This window comes from Coturnix japonica, chromosome 3 (assembly GCF_001577835.2).
Source record: "Coturnix japonica isolate 7356 chromosome 3, Coturnix japonica 2.1, whole genome shotgun sequence".
In the NCBI taxonomy this organism is placed as follows: Eukaryota; Metazoa; Chordata; class Aves; order Galliformes; family Phasianidae; genus Coturnix; species Coturnix japonica.
This window is the reverse complement of record NC_029518.1, coordinates 64,207,409-64,230,049: the sequence shown is the minus strand read 5'-3', so window position 1 is coordinate 64,230,049 and position 22,641 is coordinate 64,207,409. Positions and strand designations below refer to the sequence as shown.

Below are 22,641 nucleotides of genomic sequence, written 5' to 3'. Positions count from 1 at the left end.
CAAAAAATAGGAAAGGTGCTTTGAAATCATGAAGGAAATCAACAGACAATAGGTTGTTATATACAGTAATGCCAAAGTTTTACAATAGACTACTTTCTCTATATCTGAAAAAATAAAAATAAAATAAAATAAAAACATCCAGATGTATTTTTTCCTAAACATAACTTTGTAATATTATTTGCTGAAGTCCCAAATCTCTAATCATTACAAAATATGACTTATAGAGAAGAAAAGATATCATAGTTCTGCCTTAAAGAGAGAAGCAAGCGTGCACCTATGAAAACTGATCCGGGCATAAAAGGGAAACTTTATAATCAGCTCCAGACATCAATCTATTAATTTACTTACATATTCAAACTAGTTTTTATTTACTTAGGTAGAATTCTTTAGCTGAGATTTATAATTGGAAAGACAGACAATTCCTTAGACTAAATATGGATTGATTATTATTGGTAGTTAATGTGATTTAGCACCAATTCAATACTGAGAGTCACTGCTCTGATGTATTTCTAGTTTAATTTAATATTTATAGAGAGTAGGGTTGCAAGAGACTTAAAAAGGTCATCTAGTTCATCACCCTGTACCAAGACTGGAACACTGCACCCACGTCATTAGTATTAATAGCAACTTAACTTTGTTGTAATATTTCCTTTATTTCTCAGTGTTGCATTAAAAGTTGTACAATTTGTATTAAATCACACTTATTACAGTAAACCACATCAATTCAACCTTTTGTATTTTAAGCAGTTAGCCAAAAACATAAATTTGGCCTCTTGATATTTACATGGAGTTCCGGATTCTCTTGCTAATCATATGGGTGTTTGTAGATAAAAGGAAATTACCCGCTTACAGTTCTGCCTCTCTTCAATAAACAATCAGGAAAACAAGTCAGATACCTCTTAGTTAATCTTGTCAACCTTTAAAACAGGCACATGGATAACTTCCCTTTTAGAACAGGTGTCTTTATTCAGATTACTCCATTTTGTTCTCAAGGCCAATTTTGCTACATACTCTTCTTGCCTACCTTGTTTTCTGTCTATCAAAATGGGGTATATGTGTAGGAATTTTTTCAGGTAGTATAGAGCCAGAATCTTTAAACTATGTTTGTTACAACCTTTAATACTATATGCTTTATATGCTATACTAAAGGTGTTTTAGATGAATAGGGTGTGGAATACATTTCAAATAATCTTGACATGAGAATTCAGAGAGTCAAATCCCTTAAGAGACCTTGGAGCTGTACTTTTTCAAGAATGAAGGAAGCTTTCTTTGTGTGAGGTTTAATTTTACATCAGAAATGAAATTTATCTTAGAGTACAAGTTAAAAAAATAGAGCAATTATTTATGTAACTCATGAAAATCACAGTAAAGTGATTTGAGCTGCCACATTCTACTGAACAGTACTTTGTCATAGCAATGACTGTAAGTGTTTGTACTTCTAGCAGAAATGCTAAATCATGGCTCATACCAGTGACTGGGCACCTGGTGTGAGGGCAGGGCCAACCCAGTTGCGTGCAGTGCACCTGAGTGACCAGAGGGGTTGGAGCCAGGATCCACCCCTTTCCAGATCTCATTTAAGGGTTAGCAGTGGAGGTATTTTTCTGAAGACTAGGGCTTTGCTGCTCTGCTGTTGTTGCTGTGCTTACTATGTGTTTACAGTATTTCTCACTTTTTTCGGTGTGCTTAGTATAGTATTTTCTTTTTGTAAATCACACTTCTCAAGATCTACTCATCTGGGAAAACCTCATTTTACTGATCTTAATAGGATAGTAGAGCTTGAGGGTCCCTGTTTCCTTCTTACTGGAACATGAATATAGTCATGAAGAGAGGAGTGTACGGCACTGTTGCTTGCCTTGTTTTTTTCTAGAATGGCACTGAAGTATGAGGTATAAAAGCACTAAAATATTCAAGCTACAACCTGTCTAGTACTAGACACGTTCTTTATTCAAGGTGAGGAATTCAGTGAATTTTCATAGGAATGAAGTTATTAGTGGATAATTACTATTACTACTTTTGATTCAATTTGAACTGAGAATGCATATAATCAGAACTTTATTAATATTTAATAGTTTCTTTGTTACCTTAGCAGTTTACTAAGGTAACTTGTTAATGAGGCCAGAATAATGTATCAGATTGTCTCAAAAATATGACAAAAAAAAAAAAAAGCCTATAAAAACTCTTTTTCCTTTCCTGTCTTTCTTCATTGCAGGTTTAGAGATAATCTAACAAAAAAGCCCGTTAGTTCTGTACTGCCTTTAATACTCTTGTGGATACAATTAGACGCTGCTGACAAAAGTAGGACTTTGCTGATGCTTGTAGGTGGTGGATTTGTCTGATTAATGTGCTTTACTGAATAGACTTAATTTACTCATATGAGTTATTGGGTAGCTAAGTGTTGTTTACTGATGGTATTAACATTCTGTCATCAGCATTGCAACTGATGGTGCAGGGATGCAGCTACTGGAAGATGCAATGGTAAATGTCTAGGTTGTCCACTCTGTTTTGCTGTGTACTCTGTGTACTGAATAAAATTTCTTGTGAGATATAATCTGTATAGGTTGTTGCAGCCTGGCTGCACAACACATCAGGATTCTTTTTATTTTCATTATTTTATAGACATGATTTATTCTGTGGCATGCTATGAAACTTGTGATGCTGCTGTTCTCTCCCTGTAAATACTGGTGATTTCTGAAATGAATATGCTGTCAAGAAAAACTGAGAGTATACTCTGACAGGGGTTTTGGTGGCTGTCTCTGGGGATCTAAGTGCTGTTATTGTTCATTTAGAAATCTAATTTTTTTTTTTTTTTAAATGTTATTGTCTTTATAAGCATTCAAATTCCAAAGAGAAAAAAGGAAGTAATGGAAGTCAGTTTAAGAAATAATAATTGGAAATGCTACTTTTGGAAGTTTTATTCCTGTTTGCATAGCTTCTTTTAGTAAAGATTAAGAGGATTAGAGGCTTACACTTTCAAAGTTATTGAAAACTGTGTGTGGATAACTAAGTTTCTAAGATCTGTCACGAAGACACAGGTATTTCTTAGCTTTAACAGTCAGATCTGGTTTGTCTAACTCAAAATGGGAAAGAACTGAAGGCAAAAGAGAAGAGACAGCTTTTCTTTTAGTGAGCAATCCTAACAATGCCAATGCATGCAAAAATTAGACTGAGATTAAGCATGCGGCTGTGAAAGGAAACTCAACTTCTCTTTCACATTGTAAGTAAAACAAGAAAAATTGCTCCATATAAGGGAGCAGTAGGCAAGAAATGAAAAAAGTCACACTGTTCAGTAAACTTTAGGAAGAAATGTAGTTATTACAGTTGTGAGAATCTGCATAGATAGAATATAATTGCAAAAGAGAAATCTTCTGTTGAGCTAAATAAAGAACAATTAGAGGAAATAATGATTAAGTGATATACTACATAGAGGGGCAGAGAATGATAATGATATTATCTGAGCTTTTATAAGGTGTATTCATAAATCTTCATAGTTGAGGTAAAACCTTCTAGTAATTGATTTGGACAGATCTTGAACAACTAACTTATCCACTCAAAGCATTTAATCTTCATTTTTTGAAGTCTGATTTACATATTTAATTCATTTTATACAAAACAACTAGAGTCTTGCAAGAATAATTTTGACATTTTTTATTTAAGGACCTCAGAATTCAAAGTTATGAAAAATGCATGCTTTTATCTTATGATTTACAAACAAGGAAAACAACCCAAACTTTCTCAAGTCTGGTACACCCTGTATTGTATGCTCTGTTACTAAGTTTTGAAATTTTCAGTGTAATCACTTGCATGTTGTTAACTGGCTCTGAGCATTTCTGCTGATGATAATGTAAATTCATGAGCTGCAATCAGCTCTAGAGTAATTTTGTTTGGATCATTCTCAATGAACTTGTAGAAAGAAAAATCATCATTAACATAATAAGCATTTTAATGCATGGCTAGATTTATCTGATGTGATAACTTTGTGACAATTTCTGTTACTGTGGTGGTTGTAAGCTGGACATACTTTATTAATGATTAGAAGTCTGGTCAGTCTCTTGTGAATGCTCTTGAAGCGAAAAGAGCTGTGTAGGTGTTTCTATGACTAACATGGAAGCATTTTGGTGTTTTTTGTATAGATGAAGTACTGCTGAGTGGATGTAAATATTTCACCAAGTGGCCTATTCCTAAACCTGGTAACCAAATTTGTGCTTTTTTTTTTTGTTGTTGTTGTAGTTAAGATATATGCACTGCATGTTGTCTTTACTCAATGGCAATACTTTGAAGGCTTAGCATCTGGGGTATATATCTGTACTGTAATGCTTGTTATCTAACATCTGTTTATGAACTTGCTATATACGTTTATTAATAATTACATTGGTTATGTATTTATCTTGCTTTGGAGTAAGCAGATCTCAATTTCTTGTCTTGGACTTGGAGATGACTAGTAGTAAGACATGGTAAAGCCTCTGTATATTCTCTTCCTCTGAGCAACCATAATGTTGCTGATGCAGTAATGGACTAGACTTCCCTGACAGATGAGAAGCAGCTATATGACAGAGAAAGATCAGATCTAGAGCTTGGCTCTGTTGCACTTCATTTGGCTGTTTCTTTCTGGTCATATCAGTGTTTCAGGCAACAAACATATTTCATTCTATGAAATGCTTTTCACTGCAGTACTTTTGAGGACCGGGTCTGCTTTTCCTCTTGTCACAAGTAGTTCTGGAATTTGAATAACTTAGATAACAGAACATGGAACATATATAAGGATTTCAATATGTCAAAACATGTACTTTTGATATATTAAGTCATTGTAGGTGATCATAAAAGTGCAGGCATTGTTTGTGTGAAGTAGTCTTTTGAAATAGAGACTTTTCAAATAAAGGATTTCAATACAAATCTGCAGACTTATGATACAGGCATATTTTTTTGTAGAAAACTTTACATCAGGCTCATCCATTCTTCCTTATGTTTGCCTTTAATCAGTCTTTAATATTCTTGAAGATTTACATTTTTATCTATTTTTTTCTGTGGAGTCTAAGGCTATAGTTTTGTAGTATGGTTTTGCAACTGCTAGTGTGAAGGCATGGGCTTTGTAATAAGTTGGAAGACTTTGGGACTGGGGCCTGACAGGTATGCTCTGTCTGAACCTTTTGAAACATGTCTGGCACTTTGTTTTGTGTCATCTACTTGTAAAATAACTTTTTCCTTTGGTGATGCCTACTTTGCTTTACTTTTTTTTCTATGATACAACCATAATGTTGTGGTTTAGTCTGACAGGTAGCTCATCACCACACAGTTGTTTGCTCACTCCTCTTCATGGATGAGAGACAGAATTAGGAAAAAATAAAGAATAGTTATGAAAGTTATAAATATGTATATAACAACTGATGCTCAAGTGGTTGCTCGGCACACACAGACCAATGCCCAGCTATTCCTCAAGCAGTGGCAGTCTGCCTGATTAACTTCCTGAAATGTCCTTGGCTCTGTACTGCACAGCTCAGCAACAACTAGAAACACTGGTGTGTTATCAACATTGTTTTTCTCCTAGAACCAAAACATAGTGTCATACCAGATGCTAGGAAGAAAAAGAACTCTGTCCCAGCTGAAACTGACACTTGGTTTTGTGTAGGCAGCAGTAATAAGCAGATATGTTTTCACAATGAGATACATATAACTGCAAATAAATGCTCATCTCATATGATAGCAGACACCTTCAGAAGTGGAGGCAGAGGGTGCAATGCTTGCAAATGCCACAAGCTTGGCACTAGAAACCTCACTGTTAAATATTTTTAACAAATAAGAGTTAAACCTGGAGCCAAATAAACAGGACTTTGGGAAAAACTAATATGAACATAGAAATAATATGTAATGTGGAAAAACAGTATGCATTGTACAATCTGATGTAATGTGAACCTGAAAAGAGTGAATCCTAGAATTTTGGCACTGTTGATATGGAGATCATCCAATCCAACATCTCTCCTCAGGCAGGTTAACTTAGAGCAGCTTGTCTGGGGCTGTGTCCTGATTTTTGAGTATCTACAAGGATTGAGACTGTAACCTCTCTGGGCAAAATGTTTATCAGTGTTTGAGGAACTTAGTTTAATACAAAAATTTTTATTAACTTCAAATTTTATTTCTTGTATTCCAATAGGTAGCCATTGCCTCTTGTCCTGTCATAGGATAGATATAAAAAAGAACCCACCCCTCTCATGAACATATCTACTGAAACTGGTGAGATCTCTCCCCCTCTTCCCTTCTCTAGGTTAAATAATCCTAGCTTTATCAAACTCTCCTTACGTAATAAAAACTCCAGCCCTTACAATGCCTTTGTGCCTCCTCACTGGCTATACTTCAGTGTGCCCCTCTTGACCTGGACCTAATATTCCATGTATATCTCACAAGGCCTGCCTAGAAGTGAATGATCATCTCTCCTATCTCCTGACATAGCCCAGGATGCACATGACCTTCCTAAATGAATGATTAGTGAGGCATAAAAAATTAGTAAACATATAGAATTGATCCCATGTGGATCCTAGAGGGAGTTAAAAAATCAACCTGAACATCATATTCTTCAAGGTGAAGGATTTATGACGGCGATTCCCCTTCTTCCCCTTCTCCAAAAACTGGACATTTCAAACTGACCTCGGCACCCCAAGGATCAGGGGGAGGGCAAGTATAACACCACAAGATGGAACAGAAACTAGAAGATTTAGTATTTAGTAAAAAATAAAAAAAATAAAAAAAAATAAAAAGAAGCTTTTTATCTCTTCATTTTGACTACCCTTAGATTTGTTTTTCTACACATAAGCTGCTTTCATTTTTATCTCATGGCTTTGTCTATTTCTAAAAGTTGGTGCTGAAAGACAGTACTGGGTCCTACATAATCAATGAGAATTTTAGTGAGAGAATGGCTGCTCCTAATTTTCTTGTCAGTGTTCAAATAAATAATCTGCCTTAGAAAATAACTGACAGATACGTAACCACTCTAGGGAACAAGTGGAAACAGGGACAGGTCCTCTGGGAGGAATACAGGGATGCTGCTAGGCTGTGTAGAGACTGGGGAAAAGCCAAGGCCCAGCTGGAAGTGGACTTGGCAAGAGATGCAAAGAATGAGAAATGCTATAGATATATCAAGCAGAAAAAGAAATGCCAAGAAGGAAATCCCCTTCTCCCGCACTCTAGTGAGCAATGCTGGCAGCAACCAACAGGGGAATGGCTGAGGTACTCAACAACTTTTTTTTTTTTTGTTTTTTGTTTTTTGTTTTTTGTTTTTTTAAATTTTGCCTCAATCTTTACTGGTACATTTGCCAGTGAAGAAAATGTTCCTCACACACCTCCCAAGCTGATGGGTCAAAAAGTGGGGACTGGTGGAGTGATGTCCCTCCTGCAGATAGTGAAGATTACATTCATGACCATCCTTCAGCCTATGGGTCCCAATGAGATGCATCTGAAAGGACCGACTGATGCAGTTGCCAAGCCACTCTCAATGATATCTGAAAAATCACTGTGGCTATGGAAACTCCTGGTGACTGGGGAAAAGAAGGCAATGTCATGTCCTTTTTAAAGAAGGGTAGAAAGGAAGATCCAGGGATCTACTGAACTGTCAGCCTCACCTCAACGCCAGGGAAGATCCTGGAAATGATCCTCCTGGAAGCTATGCTAAGGAACATGGAAGACAAGGAGGTGACGCAAGATAACCAGCATGGCTTCAGCAAGGGTGATTCCTACCTGACCAACCTAGTGGCCTTCTGTGGCAGCATAACTGTCAGTAGACAAGGAAAGAGTCACAGATGCAATATCTCTGGGCTTCAGCAAGGCTTCTAATGTGGTCTCTATCACATCCTTCTCTCTAAATTATAAAGATAGGGATCTGGTGGGTGAACTGTTTGATCAGCAAGGAACTGTACTAGGGCTGATGGTCCTTAATGTAGTCATAAATGACACTGATAGTGGAATCAAGTGTACACTCAGCAAGTTTGCAAATGACATTAAGTTGTGGGGTGTGCTTGACACACCTGAGGTATGAGATGCCACCTAGAGACATCTAAACAAGCTGGAGCAATGGTCCCAGGTGAACTTCATGAAGTTCAACAAAGCCGAGTGAAAGGTCTTTTACCAGGGTTGCAGCAACCCCTTCTATCAATACAAGCTGGGAGAATTAAAGGATTGAGCACAGCCCTGCCGAAAGTGATTTTGGGGTATTGCTGGATGGCAAGCAGGATGTAGACCAGCAATGTGCCCTTGCAGTCCAAAAAGCCAATTGCACCCTGGGCCACAAAAAAAGAAGCATGGTCGGCATTCTGAAGAAAGTGATTCTGCCCCCTCTACTCTGTACTGGTGAAATCTCACCCGGGATACTGTGTCCAGATCTGAAGTCCTCAATACTGGAAAGACATGTGCTGTTTGAGTGTATTCCCAGCGAGTAAAAAAAAGAAATGATGCAAGGGGCGGAACACTTCTTTCAGGACAGGCTGAGGGAGTTGAGGCTGTTCAGTCTGGAGAAGAGAAGGCTCTGGAGAGACCTGATAATGGCCTTTCGATACCTGAAGGGAGGGGCTGTAAGTAGGAAGGGGGCAGACTCTTTAGTCATGACAGTTGTGACAGGACAAGGGGAAATGGTTTCAGACTAACAAAGGAGAAATTTCAGTTCAATATAAGGGAGAAGTTTTCCATGATAAGGATAGTGAAGCACAGGAACAAGTTGTTGCCAAGAGGTGTGTTGGGTACACCAGTCCTGAGGACATTCAAGTTCAGGCTGGACCAGGCTCTGAGTAACTCAGTGTAGCTGCAGATGTCTGTTCATTGCAGGTGACTAAGCATGGTTAACCTTTAAAGGTTACTTCCAACCCGCATTCTTCTAGGATTTTGGTCCTATGAGTCTATCATCCTATAAGAGTTTGCAAAGACAAAGTACCCCTTGCAAAGCCTAATTTTATAGAGTTCATCCTAGATGTTAAAAAACAATATTCTTAAATATTATATAGGTCATTGTGAAAGCAATGCCTCCTATTTATTTCCATGGAAACTACAGCAAGTACAAAGAGCACAATAACACTTTTATGGTAAAGAAAATTCTCAGCTATTCACTAATTTTCGACTTAGTCAGCACCATTAGTTATGCATTTTTTTTTTCAGTGATGAACAAAAGCCTGCATACTGCACTCAAAAATCAGTTATAGAAGAGGTGATCCACTGTTTCACAGCTACTGTGATGGTTTTTTTGCTAGGAAAATTTTGACTGTGCAGACCATCTTTCATTGGCCTGAACAGCTGGAAGTCACCAAATCCAGACTACATGATGGGTATGGTTGGACAGTACAAGTTCCCTGGTTTTCAAACTTGTATGGGATGTGGAGTCATTGTTTTTCAAGAGAAAGGTTGCTGTCTACTCTGTCCTTACTCTGAAAGTTTGAGCCTTCAAGGATTCTAAGTGAAATCTGAATGTCCTTAGGGATCACGGTACTTATAATTTCTCACATCCTGACTGGGTAAAATAATAAAGTAGGCTAAATCCTAGTTCTTATGTGGCAATACTTCTGTATAATGAAAAGGTATGAAATGCTCTATTGGTTAGATATTTATATGTACTTTTGTGAGAATGTAACTATTTCACTATTAAAAATGCTATGGAAAATTGAGGCCTGACACTTAATCTCATTTTACATTAATGATTTCTTGTCTTCCCTCTCATTTATGGAAAGCTTGAGATAATATAGGAATGACATCTAATTTAGTTTTCTCAGTCTTCACAAATGGAAAACAAAGCTCATTGCTCCTACCACCTGGCAAATTTAATTAAAATTCTTAAATGAAAGAAAATACTATTAAGATAAAATAACTCTTTGATACTTTTTCTTTCAGGGATACAAATTAAGAGAGGCATATATAGCAGAGTTATGACACTTCTGAAACTCAGTTTTAAGTCTGTGTATACTGACCTAATCCTCTAAGATAGCATAAAATGCCCTTTGGTAGCATTAAGTAATTTAAGTGCAAAAATAATTAGAATCCTTGCCTCAAAATAAGTATATCCTCTTAAACTGCTGACATCAATATACCTCTTGTGAGACATCAGCTACAGTTTATTTTGGTTATACATTTTGTTTGTGTGTGAAAGCATGATATTAAATAAGGTAGGCCGTAAAACTCAATGCTCCCTACAACAGACCTTTCTTTGGGGTGTTTGAGGGGGTGTTTAATATCAGATGATTTTCTGTAAATCTCACTATGCATTTATGTAAGTGTATTCCAAAGATAAACAGTGAAAAAACAAAACTCATTATTTTTAAGATGATACAAAAATGTACAAGTAGGCGTAAAGAAATACAGTAAGTAACCTGTGACATTCAGTGCCACTGGTTATATGATTTAAATATTATTTGATTGTAGATGCTGTGATTTGACCTTATGCTTAATGAAATAACTACACCCTTCCTGACCGTAAAGAAGATAGTAAGAAATGTCAAGGAAGAAACAAATTTCTGATAATTAAGTAGCTTTAAACTAGTTACATTTTTTCTTCTATAAAAATGACAATAATGTAGGAAGATTTATATACATATATATAAAAATTATATATACTCTCTATATTATATATATAATTATACTATATATTATACTCTCTATATTACATATATAATATAGAGAGTATATATATTGCTGCAGGTTGGGGCACTGAAGGTTAAATACTGTTTTGTGGCTATAGAGCAGATTTCATAGGAGGATACATGTGTGTATTGATGTTTAAAGATAGATGAAGGAAGAGCAAAGGGTATGTCTGGGATTTTAAAACATCTATTAATGATACCAAAATGCATACGTACAATAGAGTATTGCCTTTTTAAATACAGTTTTGAAACTGTTTCCATGGGAAAGTCATCTTTATACACAGCCAGCAGTAATGCAGAATGACAAATATTAAATTGGTGATCGGGCATTCTTCAGGTTCATTCCTCTCTCTCCCAGCAGTTGTGCTGTTCACAAGGCAGCAGGATATTTTCTCTGTGACAAAAAAATAGAGATAACAATGTCATCTTTGAAAAGCATAGTGAAAGCGCAGTGCTTGTCTGGTTAAGTATATGTTATTAATTAGCAAATTCAGTGTTATTTTGACCCTGGGGGCATGGTTGGTATTTTCTGCAACCAGCTTCATAACAGAGTTTATCTTTTTCATTAGATAATTTACAGTATCAAAATAACTTAATGGAAGTACTAACTTATATAATGTGGGCATTTTGGAAAAACTTTTCAGTTTTGAAGCATCTTTATCTTGCCCATTTCTACATACTGTTAGTAATACAGAGATTTTCAAAGTTCCAGCCAATACAGATTAAGTTTTTTCACTACAGACAGCTTCAGTTAGTCTCTGTTAGGAATTATTTTTACAGCAGTAAAATAAATGCTAAGCAGTGTTTATTTCTGCTCCATTAGTGGCTTACTTACCATGATTTATGACAAGTTAATTTAGCAATATTATAATACTGTGTTTTGTTTTCTTTAGCAGATTCTCCATTAGCAGTTACTTCATTTTGTATTCATTTATTTTCTTTCAAAACATTTTTTTTTACAATAGGACCTGTAAAATTTTATTGGTACTTTTGGAAGCCCAGCCACATGTTTCTTCATTCTTTAATTGTTGTTAATGGCAATTCTGATGGGGTCATCTAGCTGCAGGATTGTGCCAGGAATGTAAAATCTAGTTGTGTTTTTTGTTTGTTTGTTTGTTTAAACTAATGTTTATGTGCACACCTCCTACTGAAAATTCTTTTTCCTGGTGGAAACTCAGTGCTACAAACTTCTGCTATTGGCCAATATCAGCTAAGATCTCTATTAACGCTGTTTATCTGTAATTAGAGCTTGAAGAATGTACATTGCAATGTAACACCTGCTTGATGCATGATATTTAGTAGCATTTCACCCTTCTGCTACCTCCTTCTGAATTGCTACTTATACTCTATTGTTACCTGGTTTCACTGCTATGCTATACTCAAAATCTTGATATAGACAAAGAGGAAACACAAGGTTTTATGTAAAAGCAAGAATTTATTGTTAGTACAGTTGAAATCTTAGCAGTCTATTATGGAAAAAGAGAGAAAAAAAAAGCCTCAATAATTTGGTTTAAATTACTATAAACATAATTCCTATTCTACTGCTTTAGCTTGTGTTATGCACACAGTTTGAATGTAGCTATAGTATACTGTATCTGTCAGGGCAGACCAAACTGCTACTGAAGTTCTGTCTCTTCTACATTTGCTTCTCAACTGATTTATGTGATGACATTTTTAGGCTTTCCTGCATAGCCCAGAAGTAGTGATTAGATTTCTTTGGTAGACAGTCAGGACACATTCTAAGCACTTGACCCAGATACACCCATATTCTTAAATTTTGTAGTACTGTGATTAGGGAAGCATTTCAGTCCTTTTATTGCCTGTGGGTGATTTGATAACTTCAGGCTCCTTGAATTTTGTGCAGTTACTGCTGGGGTAATTTCCTCTTGTTCTCATGCTAACCACCAGTTTCACAATTTTCTTAAAAAAAAAAAAAAAAAAAAAAAAAAAGGCGTGTGCAACTAATAAGTTCTTTTTCTTCTGGCAGACTGTTAGCATTAGGTTGTACACAAAATGTTATAGTTCCTATTGAGACCTCCTTATTCCATCAACTGATGTGATGGGTGCAGTGCCTTGACTTCCACATTTTCCAGTGCTGTATCAAGTGATATCAACTAGAGCAACTGTTGGCACCTTGTCCCAGAACCTCTGCTAAACACAATCACCTCTAGCAAAGGTACTGTTAAAGTACATACTGCCTTTGCCTTTGAGTACTCTTTCACACAGAATCACAGAATCACAGAATTACCCGGGTTGGAAGGGACCTCAAGGATCATGTAGTTCCAACCCCCCTGCCTGGCAGGGCCACCAAACATACACCTTTACTAGATCGGGTTGCCCAGGGCCCCGTCCAACCTGGCCTTGAACACCCCCAAGGACGGGGCATCCACAACCTCACTGGGCAGCCTGTTCCAGGACCTAACCACTCTTCTAGTAAAGAACTTTCCCCTAACATCCAACCTAAATTGTAAGCTTTGCCTTTATTTTTAAATAGAGATATGTCATCTGACTGCAGTTGATTAACATATGCTTTGACAATGGATAGCTGAGCAGTTTTAGTCCTCAAAATGTTCTCCTAGAATTAAAAAGCAATTTCTGGTTCTTGATTTAGTCACGGAAGAAACAGTGTCTTTAAAGACAATTACTATTATGTAGGACTTCTTGAGTTTCTAAGAAAAGAAAAATAATGTTATTGAAAATACAGTTCTGTACAGTTGTCTGGCTTTGCCAGACTTTTCAAGGACTGACCACATAGGAAATTCAAGTTCCTTCATGCAGACATGATTGATTACTGTTTTTTTGTTTTGTTTTCTGAATGATGCTGTTAAATTTTACGGGCTATTTAATCCCAAACATACTCACAAGTTTACGTCACTATAATAATAACATTCTTAACTAGCATTTCCAGAGATCCCATACACACATAGAATCAAATTCAATCAGGATACAGAATGCCATAAAATGTGTCCCATTTAAATTTGTCAGTGTACACAGAGGCTGAATCTGATCAAGTCTCTAGCAAACAACTAAATAATTCAGTCCAGTGGCAGTTTTACTTCACATGACTTGTACATCTGTCTTGATTGTGAATATAGCTGTTTTCCCAAGAATGGGCCTTTGCTTTGATGAGATGCGTCTGGAAAAACAATTTTTAATACATTCAGTAAATAATACTTTGTTTGTCATTCAGTTCACATGTTTTTCCATCTCTATATAACCTCTTTGTTTTAGATACAGATGACTAAATAATTCAGTCCAATAGAACCAGAACTATTACACTTTGAAATTACAGCTGCTTGGAGTAGGAAAAGAGTGTCTTGTCCTCTCCTCCTGGTGATGAGGAGAATCTCTCTCTCTCTGATGGATGGCATTTGAAAAACAAACAAAAGGGCTGGATGGATACTCTGAGAGTCTTACAGCTCCACTTTTGAAAAATAGTGTAGAAGTTCTTTGTACAGCTGCACAGTGTAGAATTGTTTATGCTCCATTACATCATGGTGTGTTTCATTGTGAAATGAAGTGATTGCAATGTGATTGGAGCAGCTGATATATCCACAAAACACTTGACAGAAGGGAAAGTGTATTGGAAAATCAAATGGAAATATATGGAGAGCAGAAGTTATCCAAACAAATTTTGAACAAAATTCTTTGCAATCCCTTTTATAAAAACAGCTTTGTAATACCAGCTTGATTTGTATTTGTGATGGTATAGACCTTCTCTTGTTCAGTTTCCTTATAGGAATCTTACTGAAAGAAATATTTGGATATTGCAGTATAAAATAATATAAATAAAGAATTTATATATTAATTAAATTTATATAATTTTAGTCATGAGTTTGAAGACCTTACTTGCATCTCTTTTCATTTAGTTAACTGTATCTGTTTTTAATCAAGTGGGACAATGTAGCTAACATGAATAGAAGCTTTTCAACCCCATTTCAATCCTATAATCTCAACTCTTATCCTTCACATCATTTGGGCCAAATGCAACTACTCACACAATGTCTTGCATCTCTTCCAATCTTAATGCATGCAATCCAAGTATGGCATTTATTTTCATGGATAGTGTCCTCAGGAATATAGACAAGCATGAAATTTCAGTGCTAATATTTTTGATCTCTGAAATTTCTGTGCAAGAGAATCTATTGATATGTTGATGCAACTCATCACAGATGTCTAGAGTTAGGTAAAGTAAAATCACTCACTGTTAGTCAATAAAACATGCTGGGGTTTCTTTCAACACTGAATGTTACTAACTTTAAAGTTAATTCTGTCTCCTCTCTGACTGAATGTGTACCTGAGGCCACTTAGAACCAACTAGACCAATTTTAAGGATCCCATATTAGATCAGTTTTCTTTTGTAGCTTCATACGAGATTGTACTGGGCTTATGCGCTTAGTGAGGGGGCTGCAGAGATGGGCTCTGTGAGCAGAGCCCAGAGCTGCCCATGTGAGAGCAGAGCCAGCTCCTGCTGCTCCATAGGGACCGCCGCAGCCAGAGCTGAGCCGTGAGCGATGATGGGTGCACTCTGAGAGAGCAGATGGAAGGAAGGGACGAACCGCTGTGCAACAGCAGCTGGGAGAGGGGAGCCAGGGAAGGGAGGAGAACGGCCCTGCGGGCACCGAGGTCGGTGCGGGAGGAGCTCCGGGCGCACAGAAGCGGCTCACTGCGGGCACCGGAGCGGAGCAGAGCTGCAGCCTGTGGGAAGGCCACGTGAGATCGGTTGGGAAGGCCCCACGTGTAGTGGGGGCGGAGAGTGACCTCGGAAGAGAGACAGTGAGAAAATGTTAAGTATTGCCTATAGCCCCCAGTCCCTGTCCCCTTGAGAAGCTTGTCGTGAGGAGGAGGAGAGGTAGAAGAAATGAAGATTTGAAGTTGAACTTGGGAAGATAAATAAGGGGAAGATATTTTCAGTTTGCTTATAGCTCTCACTGCTTTATTCTTACTAATTTGCAATAAATTACATTAATTTTCCCCAGGCTGAGTTTGTTTTGCCTGTGAGGGCAATTGGTTAGCAATCCCTCTGTCATTTTTATAACTCATGAGTTTTTCTCATCATACTTTTACTGCTGTCCTGCTGAGGAGGACAAAGGAGACAGTAGTTCAGTTGACACTGTTCCCCAGCCAAGGTCAACCCACCAAAATCAGACTGTAATTTTATACATAGCTATCTGAATATGCAATGATAAAAGAATATATAATAAAATATATTATATATTGCTGTCTTCAGTTCCTCCCTCCACCTCTTCATCCCACCTTTTTTTCCCATGTCCTCTCTAATATTCCTTCTGGAGCTCTCTTTTCATGTTTTTCCACTGTAAAATCTATGGAATCATGTAAATAAATCAATTTTGTGATTCATATGCAGTTCACCAGCACAGAGCTTTCATTGGAATCTTTGAAAGCTCAATACAAAGGAAATATGTAAGAGGAATATCAAATTGAGCAAATTTAGCAGAATAAAACTGATGTGCCATGTCAGTATTTAACACTTTATCACTGCAACAGATGTGTCACTCCCATCAGTTTCAGTCTTACCAGGGACTCAGACTTACTGTGATGGCTGTACTTTTCCATATTATGATTTTGTCATGCTTCAAGGTGACACCTTGGCTTAATTGTTCCAATACAAGTTGCTGATAGATCAAATTTTATAAAGCAAAAAGTAGAGAGTTCCCCTGTCTGTACTAGACATCTTTTTGACATCTTCCTTCTGTGTGTTTCTCTGCAGGCAAGTTAAGTGGTAGCTAGAACTGTCTGGAAATACTTATTTATGAAAGACTATAATCATATAGAAGACAGACCTGTAAGTATTAAAAACATTTATTTTTTATTTTTTATTTTTTTTACCTCAGTAGTTGTAAGTTATACAGTGTTTGTCAAGGTCAGAAAAGTAAGTGATTAAATTTTATCTCTGTACCATGGGTTTTCATGCCTGACTTTCAGAAAATTATTGCTACTCTATAATGAACCAGCACTTAAGTGTATGCAAATAGAGGGTTATTTATTTATTTATTTATTTTAAATTGAAAGGCCTAAACCATCAACACTAGAACTTCAGATAAGGACAGTAAATATAAGCTAAGTGAACTACCAAGGTAAATTAATTTGATCCCTTGGTTAATAGCTATCTTATGTCAAAGCTGACAAATTCATATTGAATAGTTTTCTACTGAAAACAGAGCTAACTCATATGTTCCTACCTCATAACAGTGTTTGTTGATAAGTAGACTTAAAAAAGGATGACTTGCTCAGGAAGGTATCTTTGAAGTGCCTGAGGGTGTACTCTCTTCTAGTGTTTGAGTAAATGGTTTCAAAATAGTCAAAGGGGACAGAAGGGCAGTGTGCTTGTTGTAGGAATAAAATAATGATACAAAGAGCAGACATTTGTGACAGAACACAGAAGAGTTTCAGTGAAATGGGAATACTAGCATTTCTGTTTTTTGGAAACTCATAAAGTCTAGCTATGGACTCCTATTTTTGGGGTGAAAAATGATTTCTTCCAGTGACTTTTCAGTTAGTTGTTATGGATCTGATCTCAGTCTTATGAATGCTTAGAAGTCTTGGATTTAAACAATATCATGAAATTTGAATGCAACTATAATTTGGCAGTGTTGAGGAAGCTTGTTTGCATTATATTGTTGCTGAAGGAGGGAAGTATGAGGACTTGAGAATTGGTAAAATGTGTTATAAGGAAGGCAAAACAAACTGGTTCTTGCTCTACTGTGAAATGTTGGCATATGATAAGCACACTACATATGGAATTAGCTTTGTTTCAGCAAAGCTGAAACAAATAAATGGAGATGTTCATCTGTGAGAGACAGTATGTAATAAAGTGATATCTGAACCAAGAGAAAATGACCTCATTTCATAATGAATAGTCATCCAGTTTTTCAAAATCTAGCATGTCCCTCTTCTCCATTAGCTGTTTATATGGCCTCTGTTTCTCCATACAGTCAAATCAAAAGCCAAATTCTGACTGATTTTAATGGAAGCAGAATTAGGCTCATATTGAATTTTTGGAACAATGTTAACACTTCTGTCAGAAATATTATGAGTTTTACAATCATGCTTTCCCCTGACATCTGTCTGTTTCAAGGTATAAATGAACTAACACACAAGGCACACTTAAGGAAATTTTTACATCTGCCTGTCTTGGCAGGCAAGAGGGATGTTGTAAAATACTGGAAGCCTGACAAACCCTTCAGCTTTCAAAAACAAGACTGCAAATGTTTTCTGTTTAGCCTCATCAGAATAGGAAGAATAGTATAGGGAAGGTCAGAGTTTAGATTTCTCCCTGATCCAAAACTATGCAAGAAGGCAGAACAAATATTTAATCTGAAGACCTACAAAAGTCTGGAAGTACAGGTTTATCTCTGTTTATGCAGTGAAACTAAGGGCAAGAAGATATTAAATGACCTATTTCATGATTTGATAAAACTGTCTTTTCTTTTAAAAAAATAGTTTTAATGTGTGAAAAAATTATTTTCTACTTTATGATCATTCCACAATGTTACCATTACCATTCTGAGGCTCTATCCTTTTGTACCTGATTTGTGTCTGTTGTATGCAGACATAATAATTCTGTGTCCTGTATTGTTTGAATAATATGCAGCAGATGTCTGTTCTACTTTTGCTGTTGTACAAATCAATATCTTTCCTTAAGTGGAAAAGAGAAGGAAAAAAAGGTCATCCTAAATGCTGTAGACAAACTGAGTTTGTGTAGTCTCAAATGCAATTCCAAAACAAACAAACAAACAAAAAAAACCAACTCATCCAACAAAGCAACAGCAAAAAAAAAAACCCAAAACCAACAACAACAACACCCCAAAACCCCAAAACCAAAACAAAAAACAAACAAAAAACCCCCAAAACAAAAAACACAGCTCTTTTCCCATGAATGATCAGGAAAGACTTGATTTTTAAAAACATATGTAATATTTAACCACTAATTTGTGACTCATTAAACCACTTCAACAATTTGTTCCAGACATTATAAAGGTACTCCATTCTTGACTGCAGACAAGTATAAGCTATTTTTAAATTGGATTGAGAATTTTATCCTCATCAATGTTAACAACTGCATGTCCTTAGAATGCACTGTACTTTTACAAGAAGTAAATAAGAGCTGTTTCTTAGATATTGCTGTAGGGCCTAAAAATCCAAAAATACCAAGTACTTCCTGTAAATGCCGAAGTGTTTCACCTACTGAATTTCTAGTGAACAGGAACTGAGAGTGTTAATTATCTCACAGGATGTACTGAACAGCTCTTAGATCAAGGGATAAAGTTCTACCAAAATCTCCACTGCTACAGACTGTACTCTGGCTGAAATATTAGTAGACACAATGTAGCATTTTCTCACTGATATTATTTTCTATTTCCATGGTAGCAGACAGTTTGGAGAGAATTCAAGTGTGTGGTGTTTTTTTTATCTTTTTTTCTTTTCTCTCTCTCTCTCTCTCTCTCTTTTTTTTTTTTTTCTTAGAAGAAGGACAAACTATCCTCACTGCTCTGTTTGTCTTTCATGTGAAGAAGATAAAAGAAATAGGTAGATATGCAGTAGGAAGAAACTAGAGATGTAGATGGGAATTACCTTGTCCAAGATCTTTCAGCTGCAGGGTTTCCTGGGCCATAGCTAGTGTTTATCCATTTATTGCAGCTCTATTCTATGTTTTTTAGAATTCTGATTGTTATAGAATGCGGTATCTACAGACACAGTACAACGTACATATTTCCTTCAGTGGTGCTCTTCTCCAGTTTTGTTTATACAGTTCTCTTTCTTCTGCGTATTTGACACTGAAGCTGAACTTGGAAGATGGTATTTGTTGGAGGCTGATAGAGTTAGCCACACAGGCTATGGACCTGGATAAGGTTCAAGCCTGTGTGGCTAGCTCTATCAGCCCCCAACAGGTACTGCACAGTGCAGATTAGTTGATGTTGGTCATGTTGCTTAATTTCCTGTTGAAATTTCAGTTACAATAGTATGGGGACTGAACAAATGTTAAGTTTAATACACTAAGATTAGTTGAGGTAGATGAAATCTGAGTTTTAGTAGCCATATCTACCAAGGTAGTTAACTGTGTGATTTTATGATGTGTTTTTGTTAGTGTACTTAAACTATACTCCATTTCAAAATGTGCATGTAGACTGCCCTATGGAACAGAAATTAGGCTATTCAGAAAGAATATTGTGAATATGTATAATAATGAACCATGTCCAAATATTCACAATATGAGCTCTCTGGAAGGCAGTAGGCTAGTGCAAGAGATGGTTGCAGAACCAGGTAATGATATAATAAAAAGGGAGACTTTCATTCTTGTTTACTCTGTTATTACACATGTTAATCCTCTTGATATATTGCCTTTCTGATTTGCATCTCAGAAAAGGCTCCTAATCAAATAAAAAAACTGCAGAGAAAGTGACAGTATGTGAAATGCATTTTACTTCAGGACAAGCAAGGAGGGGAAGATACTGAAGCATTCTAGGAGATGCTTATTAGGAGTAGTCAAAAAGACACTCATGAAGTACTTCAGCTCTTCACTGAGTGTCTATGAAGTTTCAGGTTGCTATTATCCAAAAGGCTGAAACACAGAACATAGTTCTGCAGGAAGAATTGGTGCACTACTGTGGTGTAGTTCTTGACTTTGTGTATTGACAATTATTGCAATAGTGGCGCATGGCCATGGAAGTATGTGAGATGGAGTCTCCTTCAATTGATAAGATCAGTGTTCTTCTCAACAAGCCAACTATGATCTGCTGTTGTCAGGTCTATTTCAATTTCATTCTTTTTGTCAAGTTTCCTCAATGAGTAAAAGCCAGAAGAGGCCCAGGGACAAATACTTGAGTTTCAGACATGAAATAGTCACTAATCTTGTAATTAATATAATCATTTTTTTTCAGAATCATGTTGAAATTTTTCCCTATTTCTTGCAAAACTGGACAGCATACCACTTCTCACATCTCTGGAAACTATGCTAATGATTCAGTTAAAAATCATCCTGAAATAAGGGGTTCAGTTGTAAAAAGATCTCTTTATATTCTGTTGGGAAGCTATTCCTTCTCTAATCCACCTACTGGTACATCTGTACCTTTGAGATCAGAATATACTTATTCTAACAGTTACAAGGGACAAGCAGTAAGCTCTCTGAATGCAAGTTAGCTATGTAGTGTAAGCATGGTTGCATGTGTGTGCTTGCTGCTTCCTGCAAAAAGCTTTGAATCTGAGAAGTTAGTAAAGATACTGGAATTTGAGAGGGCTCCTTGGACTTACATGTAGAGCAGAAGTAAGCATTGAGGATAATGGTGCAGAGGCGCAAAAGTCAATCAGTTTAAAAGGTCTGACAGGAAAGTGGGGAGAAAATAACTGTATCACAGACACAGCTTCATGTTAAGGCAAGTATGTGCCAGCTCAGGCTACTGGCAAGGATGACAAACAGCTGCCTCAATCACTAACAGCAACCCTAAAGTACCGCTGTTAAGCCAGCCATAAATCACAAATGCTGCTGTGTGGTTACACCAGTCTTCTACTGTAACTAACAGCCAAATTTAAAGTATTATATAAAGTCTGTATGTGTTGATTATTATCAGATGTCTCTTAAGAAGAGTGGATATATGCCAACTGAAAGCAGATTTTAGGAAGCTTCTATTGAAAAACCTTTTTAGAGAATGGTAACCATGTCAAATTTCCTTTCATAGAAAACTTTTGGTAACAGACTATGAACTGTAACAGAGCAGGTAACTTTGGAATATTCAATTTTTTAATTTTTATTTTTAATTTATTTTTATTTTATTTTATTTTTTGTAAAATTAAGATTTTAATAGACAGATCTGTTTTAAAATACTTGACAAGGTAATGAGTTACAATGATGTAGCACTGGAGAGTACTTCTAAGATTGTCCAATGCCAAATTTAACACATTAGTTTAATATGACTGAAAGGAAGAGTTGAAAATTCATAATGTTCTGAATGAACATAGCTGGGTTTAACCAGTGTTTAATCTCAAAGGCCCAGGGCTTGTAGAAAATATGTATTAATGACATAGAAAACTCCTTGATAAACAGTCTTAAAATCCTTAGATAAAAATTTCTAAGCCATAATTTTTAAACTACAGGACTAAGGAAATACACTGGTGAAGTATAAATTCTTAATTCTTATTCTCTGTAATGTATTTACCACCACATTATTTTACAAATAACAACAAGCAATATTTATTACATGCCTCCATGCATTTCTTGTTGCTGTTGATGGCTTTATCATTTGCCGTTATTAGAATATATTTGTTACATTACAACGTAATTTCAATCAAAATTAAGAGCCAGATATTTTATCTTTTACACTTCTGTTCCCCTTGTTCTTAATTTGCACTCACTGATGTAAAATTCCAGTCCTTCATTTGCTGTATGCTAATTTTTATTTTTAATTTCTGTTCTGTATAATCCACTGGCAACTTTTATTAGACAATACAATCGTTAATGTTTCTTAATTACAGATTTTTGAAATATGTTATGTAATAATTGCAGCTGGAATTTACATTTTATTGTTCATATAATTTTGGTGTATCAGTAATTTAATCTTAGACTTCTGAAAATGCTATTTTTTAAACCACTAAACACACATAAAGCCTTTTTATGTCTTATTCTACTTGCACACAGCAAATGGTTTCAAGTCAAGAACACTTGTAACTAAGTAATGTTAGAAGGAGAATCTGGGAATTGACAGGCTAGTCAGTCTTACTTCTGTCCCTGGGAAGGTGATGGAACAACTTATTCTGGATGTCATCTCCAAGCAAGTGGAAAAAAAAGTTATTAGGAGTAGTCAACATAGATTCACCAAGGAGAAATCATGCTTGACCAATCTGGTAGCCTTCTATGATGTCATAACTGTCTGGGTAGACGAGGCATTGGTGAGCACTGGGTGTTGTCTACCTTGATTTTTGAAAGGCTTTTGACACTGACTCCCATAACATCCTTATAAATAAGCTTGAAAAGCATGGGATAAATGACTGGACTGTAAGGTGGATTGAGAGCTGGCTGAACTGA

General features: G+C 36.3%; 1 long non-coding RNA gene across 1 annotated transcript; it reads right to left on the bottom strand.

Moving 5' to 3' along the window:
- Positions 1–10,770: 10,770 nt before the first annotated feature.
- Positions 10,771–22,376, bottom strand: LOC116653263. Its single transcript, XR_004306828.1, has 2 exons — positions 22,337–22,376; positions 10,771–10,995 (listed from the first exon to the last, which is right to left on the bottom strand). It is a non-coding gene; the product is annotated as an uncharacterized LOC116653263 (long non-coding RNA).
- Between the last annotated feature and the right edge of the window lie 265 nt (positions 22,377–22,641).